Raw genomic sequence first — 7477 nt, forward strand, 5'->3', positions numbered from 1 at the left:
CAAAATGTTGATCAAATTTCCTCCAAAAAAATAAAATAAAAATACTGCGTCGGGCTGTCCAACCCAACTAAAACTCAAAAGAGATAACGTTAGCCACTTTTGCATATCTTTTTTTATTAAAAAAAAATTAATTATTTTTCGCCACCATCACCTGAACGCTCAGTCCTCTCTCTCCTTCAAAGCAAATCGGTTCCCCATCTCTCTCTTTTGTTCCAGACCCTTTCTCCCTTTATTCTATCGTTTTCAGCCCCAACCAATGCCACCTCCGCCGGTCCCACCCAAATTTTGATCAATTAAACACAAATTTTTTGAATTTGTTTGTTGAAATTTTCTGGCAGATATTGCTTCCTACAGTTAATAGCAGTTAGGACGCAAGTCGATTCACCCTGCACAGGCACAGCCGTGAGTTTCCATCAACCCTTGTCAACTTGATTGTTTATCTTTTATATTATTATTATTGGTTGCTCAAGAAAGTAAAGAAATTTAGGGGTAGTTGTTTTCCTTTCTAAATTAGGCGTAAAAGGGATCTTTCTTATTCTCATCTCGATCAATGCAGATAGATGTTGGGACATTGTTTGTACCATGGTCTTTCAAGATGAAATGCTGAATTTTTAAATTATAACTTTTGTTCTTAGTTGCATATGCTTTATATTTATGTTTTTTATGAAAGGAAAGTAAAGGACGAGACTAAATAGTTTTTTTTCTTTGGAAGTAATGCCGTTATGTTTCTATGGAACTGGAACAGGTATATCCGGGAGGGAAGGAATGCTTGTGGAAGTGGGCAAAGGAATATCCCACCCTAATTTCCAACAAGTTTTAGAATTATTGTTGGCAAAGGGAGAGTTTTTGGCTTTTGCACCAGATACAGAAGAGACGAAGACAATGATTAACTTAATGTCAATGAAATTTCCCTTATTGAAGAAGGTACCCATTTTTATCTATTGACAGTGTGGGTGTGTATGTGTATGTGTGTGTTTTTAGATTTCATTGCTACTCCTGTTTATCCTTTATGGGCCAGTCTAAGGTTGCCCCCTCTTGTAAAACCTTCTTTGTTTCAAGCTCATACTTCTTCACATTTGTTTTGTTCATAATTATGCATTGTGTATGCGTGTAACTAAACTTTGATTACCGGTGGTAATTGGGTAGGGATACTAGAAGTTATGAAGGAGGGTGGCAGGATTCTTGGAGGAGGATTTGACAATGGAGTTTGGATTGTCAGCCAACTGTTGTACAAGGGAGTTCCTTGCTGGCTGGGTGGGGTTTTAGGAAGGATTACAAAGAACATAATGAGAATGAAAATAAAAAATTGACAGCAAAATGAAAAGGCCATTACAGACTTGTGTTAAAGCAGAGAAACAATTAGCCAATACCCCCTGTTTCTGCATAATTCAGAGCAGACTTAGGGGAATGGTTTCAATGTTCAAACTCATGCTTAAGTAATATGTGGATTTTCATAGTTTGTGGGCAGGCATTAAAATTGTGATGTGTTAATTAGTAGTTTGATATAAATATATATATATATATATATATTTGTATTACATGTAAATGCATTACGCACTTTCTATGCAATGATTGAATGGGGAATCAAAATGCAATAGGCTGTTATGTTTGGATGGCTTAGTTGAAATTCCTAATCCTTTATCCGGCAATTTGTGAAGTCTTGTACTTTGTATTTTGAAAGGCAAAGTCGCTGCACTTGTTCTCAATAGTAGCTCTTAGGTTTGTAGCCTTTGTTATGGAAAGCAAATACGAAGCTGGGAGATACAAGCTGTTGAGAAAAACATTGTTTAATGTACTGTGATCACAATTATCAAAGGCTTAAAGGTGCTAAGTCATGTTATTTTGTCTAATCTATTGTCGTAATTGAAATTTTGAAAATTGATGATGCTAGATGTCTATAAAGGCTTAAAGGTGGTATAAGGTTCAAACTTTCTTTTTTGCTTCGTAAATGTTAAAATAAGTTTCTTTGAATAGATTAAAGTCTAAATCAAACTAGAGAAAAACACTAATCAAGAACCATAATGTATAAAATGGCATTGCTAGATTTTCCTTTGTGAAATTTTGCACTAACTTTGTAATGGACTTCGTAAGAGTACAAATTTGAGTGCTACTAGTTCATTTATATATAATTCCCATTATCCAAAAAAAAACCATGGGCTATTTGACATGTACATGTGGTTTGAGTACTGTATTTTTGTAGAAAGGGACTAGCTAATACAAGCTTCTATACCATGGTTTAGAAGCTCTCATATTGATTTTATCTCTCAATAAATTATGTTTGAAAACTGTATTCACCACTGGCCTTATTATATTTATTCTTTTTTATCATATATGTCATATCATTTAATGTTTACATCTATAAGATGTTTAATTTTATTTATTTATTTATTTATTTTTAATCATGATTTTTTCAACATATAGGAAATGGGAGGACGGATGTAAGCAAGGGTAAGCAAGAAAATGAAAAGAAAACCAAGAACTAAAAATGAAGGAGAAGACAAAAGTTATTTCAACTTTGCTGTGTGGAGTATATGGAAGAGCAGAAATTCATATGTCTTTAATAGGAAAAATCCAAATCCAAATCTGCCTATGGAGATCTACAACCAAACATTGGAGTTTATGTATTGTGTGACTTCACCACGAAATCCAGTCCGCAAAACTAGCAAAAGAATCTGTTGGGAGAAACCTCCATCAGGGTGGAAGAAGTTGAACACTAATGGATCGTCTATAGGTTGTATGGAGCAAACTGGATGTGGAGGTGTAATTAGGGATGAGCATGGAAATTGGGTTGCAGGATTCACAAGACACGCTGAGCAACTAACAACTTTACTGCTGAACTTTGGGAGCTTAGGGATGGTCTTATGTTGTGTTGTAGCTTGAATATACCTTGCCTTATTTGTCTTAACAATTTTTCCAACAACATAGTCTTGTTCAACCAAATGACTATAAAAGATAGATTCCTACATTCTACATTTTAACAAATTTACGTCAATGACATGTTTATCTTATTATTTCAAGTAGTGAGGTGTTCATTCTATATATATATATAGAGAGAGAGAGAGAGTTGGGTTCAAGTTATACCTAGTATAACTCTAAGCAATATTACACCACCCAATAACTTGTTATTGTATTAATATTTTAAAAATCCAACCGTTAAATTACATGTTTTATATGTTCTTAACATGCTTGCCAATTTTCATATCAATCGGATGCTATATACTATTTGATCTATAAACTCATCTTTTATGCATTATTTTAAACTACAAAAATTTGAATTTTAACAATTGATTGATGATATGGCTATTAATCTTTGATCACCTCGAAATTTTGCAAGCATGAAGAATATATGAAGATAATGAAATCTAACGGTGGATTTGTCAATATTTGCATCCAATTAAAAAAATATTGAGTGGTGTAACATTACTTAGAGTTACACTAGGTGTAACTTGAACCCGATTCATATATATATAACTAATTCTTATAACTAATTCTCCCACATAGTCAATTAGGGGTTGTTTGATTTTAAAAAATCATCACTCGTCACTCAATTTTCGTTACTCATCACTTAAAATACCCCAATTTCCTAAACCCCCACACGTTTGGCACACTATTTTCAGCTTCCTATCACTCAAATATTTCTACTTTTTGTTGGACCCATACCTGACCCACTGCCTGAGCACCATACCCTTGTGTATCCTCTCTCTCCCCATAAATTCCCTTTTCTCCTTTTTTTTTTTTTTTCATCACTCTCCCCCAATACCCAGACACACGGTTCTCTCTTCCTCTCTACCCCTCCATTCTTTTCCTCTCACCGAGTCCAAATAGCGCCGATCTTCACCTCACTTAGTGTTGACCTCCACCAGCACCCAGTTTGTAAGATCACCTCCGACGAGCAGTAGCGGCATCGATCTCCTCCATCATGACCTATGAATTTTTTGCTTCGCCCTCCTTTATTTTGTTATTATGGCTCTATACATCTCTCCGGTTTGAGTTAGTTTGAGTTAGGAATTTTATGGGTATATCAACGATGGGTTTCCTTTGTATGGGTTTGGTGCTTGTAATTTCCTCTTTGATTCATTGATTTTCCAATTCGGTGGGTTTCAAATTTTGGTCAAAGTATTGGGTGTTTTGAGGCCTTTTCGAATCCTTGACATTAATTTGAGATTACCCATTTTGTATTGTGTATTAAGTTCTACCACACGAGTGGATTTGCATTGATGATTTGAGTTGTGTTTGACAAATTATAATCTTTGAATGTGGGTTGTGTGACAATATAGGATGGAGTGGCAAATCGAGATGAGAGAGAGCAGCTACCAGTAGGTATGCAGAGGCCGGCTTAGGAAGAGAAGAGAAAGAAATTAATGGAAGGGAAAGGGGTTTGGTTTGGTATAAAGAGAGCCATTGGGGGAGCAAAGGCTGGCATTGAAATGACTATACACTGATCGTGGGGCCCATTAGTTGAGTGAAATTACCAAAATGCCACCATAACTTTATTTCCATAACTTGAAAACACCTAAAACTTGTATCCAGTTTCCATAACTCATCACTCAAAAATCAGAGAATTGAGTGATGGAAACAAAATTTGAAAACATAGCCAAACAGACTTCCTCTCCGTGGGACCCACCAGTTTTGAGTTATGAGTGATGAAAACAGAGTGATGGGTGATAAAACTTGCAAATCCAAACCACCCCTTAGGCTTTGTTATGGGAAGGAAACATTTCCTTCTTTTTTTCCTTCTTAAAGGGGGGAGGGAGAGAGAGAGAAAAAAGAGAGATGCAAGATTAGCTTATAAATTCCAATTACAATTCTAACACACATTCATTGCTTCCCCCAAGCACAAGAGATGGATAAAGCGTGACCAGATTTCCTATGAAAAAGAAAACCAAACCTTATTGAAATTGTGTAACTTCTTAAATTACTATCTATCAAATGGCTAAGTTGCCTATCACATGGATGAGCTTTACCAAATTTCCTAAGAAAATATCATTGAGTTTGTGGAGTTTTTAGTATTATACTACTTTCCATGAACATCTTGCTTCTCATGAAAGCTGGTAGATGGAGCAACTTGGTAATTATCCAGGAAAAGAAAATGCACAATAATTATTATTGGTAGGTTGAAAAGTACTTGAAAACTCAAACCCAAAGATTTATACCTGAGTGAAATTATCTACCAACTGTGAAACTTGTTCAACATTACTATGTTCTTCAAGAAAATTAATGTCAACTGAGGAATTGGCTTATAACATGTGCAAAGAATAATTGTCACATAAACTTAAAATAAATTTATAGACATATAGATTCATATATTATAGTGCAATGTAACATATCTTACTTTATTTAGGCATCCAAGTGATTGAACCTGTCTTGACTCACATGCCTTTTTTCTTTGAGATTTAGGATTTCTTGGCCGTTCTAACACACCTTTCAACCTTGATTTTGAACGTCCAATAGTAAGTTTTGTTTTAATCCCACGTATATCTTGAAAAGTTATGTCCTCATGGGATTGACATCCGTTATCACCTTTGTAAAACATCCCCAAGAACAACTTCATCATAAACCTCTATCTGATCCTCCATGTTAAGAGAATAACATTTTTTCCTCATTTCTTGCAAATCCTTCAATAATGTGTTAGAACATCTTTTGGCATAATCATATATTATCTCAAACTCTGCTGCAAGTATGGAAATTTCACGAAAATTGTGACATAAATGAGAGTAACGCTTTCCTAATGACTCTTAAGCATTACCTTTAATATCAACACCATGATAGTTCTAGATAGAACCAACCTTTGCATCTTGTGTCCATCTTTTCAATATATAATGAGTTGGAAGTATTTTAATGTTTTTTTTGTTAAGAACCTTCAAAACATGGACACAAAGAATTCTTACAAAGCTAAACTTCATGCAACTACACTGAACATTAGTTGTTGAGGCTTCATATTTAACCAGGTGCTTTTGAGTTTTCTTGCCTATATTTAACTTTGTATTCAATGATAGTATCAGATTTACTAACCTTGAAAATTTTACAATCCCCCATCTTCATATATCCATCTTGAAACATTTTGAACATTTTTGGGGTGTACAACTTTACAGCATATCTCAACATCTTTACATCAAGTTGTAAAACTGGTGTTGTTTGCCTTATTTTGAACTCAACTTGTAGTTCTTGACGTCTCCTATCAACCAAGACTCTAGAGTAATGTCCCAAAAAGGCAAAAGATTATATTTCGATTTCAAGTATTTCTTCAACACATTGTTCATTGACTCATTACGTTGAGTGTTTTTCATATCAGCAGTAAACATATGTCGGCCATATACCATGGCCCATTTTTCTTTTAGATCAAATATCTCACACAATCATTTATTATTAGTAAGATTATATTTCTCAAGCATATTATTCCATACAACTAGCCATTCATCTTCATCTTCATAATCATACATGCAATTGCTCAAATCAGTTGCAAATTGCTTTTATGAACGAAATACATGACTTAGTTTCTTAGCAACATTTTGATAAATATGCCATACACATAAACGATGATTCGATTCAACAAATACCTCTACTATTGCCTTAGCCATTGTAGCAGACTAATCTGTAAGTATAGTTTTTGGCTGCTTCCCTGACATTGCACTTAAAAAAGTTTTAAACAACCACTTAAATGACTTTATGGTTTCATCATAAAGTAACCAAAGATAGTTGTTTGTTTGTGATAATTAACCCCAATGAATGGAGCAAAGGGTCGATCATATTGATTTGTCCTGTAAGTTGTATCAAAACACATAACATCTTCAAAGTGGCCATAATCTACTATTGGTCTAGCATCAGCCCAAAATATGTTTAATATTAGACCATCATCATCTTGTACAGAATAAAAGTAAGATGAATCTTCTAATTTCATATTGTTGGATATTTTTATAAAAAATATTATATTTATTTTAATACTCATTTATGTGTATCAATTATCCCTTAATGTCAGATACGTTGATTGCTAAATTTTGAAATTTAAATATAATTCAAAATTTGAATAGCTTTTGTCAATGGTTTTAATCAGGAAATTTATGAAAATTAATGTGAATTTTAATACCATATATTGCCAGCTTTTAGTATACTTTCCTTTATAAACTTTTGCTTTAAAACTTTTCTTTTAATATATTTAATAGCAACATTATAGATAGAAAGTATCAGATATTGTACAACTATATATTTATATAATTTACTGTTGATGGGTTATAGCATTATATATTGCTTTCCATTATTGGTTGTAATTATTGTGTATGGTCAAAGTTTTAAAAGAAAGTATTAGTTGATAGCTAAAAGACAGCCACGTTAGGAGCTGTAATTTTGTTTTTAATGGAATTATGACACTAAAAGACAAACTTGATTTGTCTATTAACTTACCTCACCTCAATGTATATACTTTGGCAAGAGGGTTTAACCGGTTTATATATAATATATGTATAAAAAGAAAGCTATTCAT

The 7477-nt window shown here is 33.6% G+C and overlaps 1 long non-coding RNA gene across 1 annotated transcript; it reads left to right on the plus strand.

Moving 5' to 3' along the window:
* LOC126688459 (uncharacterized) lies at nucleotides 1-3017 on the plus strand. The gene is made up of 2 exons (XR_007644267.1): nucleotides 1-924; nucleotides 2422-3017. It is a non-coding gene; the product is annotated as an uncharacterized LOC126688459 (long non-coding RNA).
* Nucleotides 3018-7477: the final 4460 nt, after the last annotated feature.

This window comes from Quercus robur, chromosome 6 (assembly GCF_932294415.1).
Source record: "Quercus robur chromosome 6, dhQueRobu3.1, whole genome shotgun sequence".
NCBI classification, from domain to species: Eukaryota; Viridiplantae; Streptophyta; class Magnoliopsida; order Fagales; family Fagaceae; genus Quercus; species Quercus robur.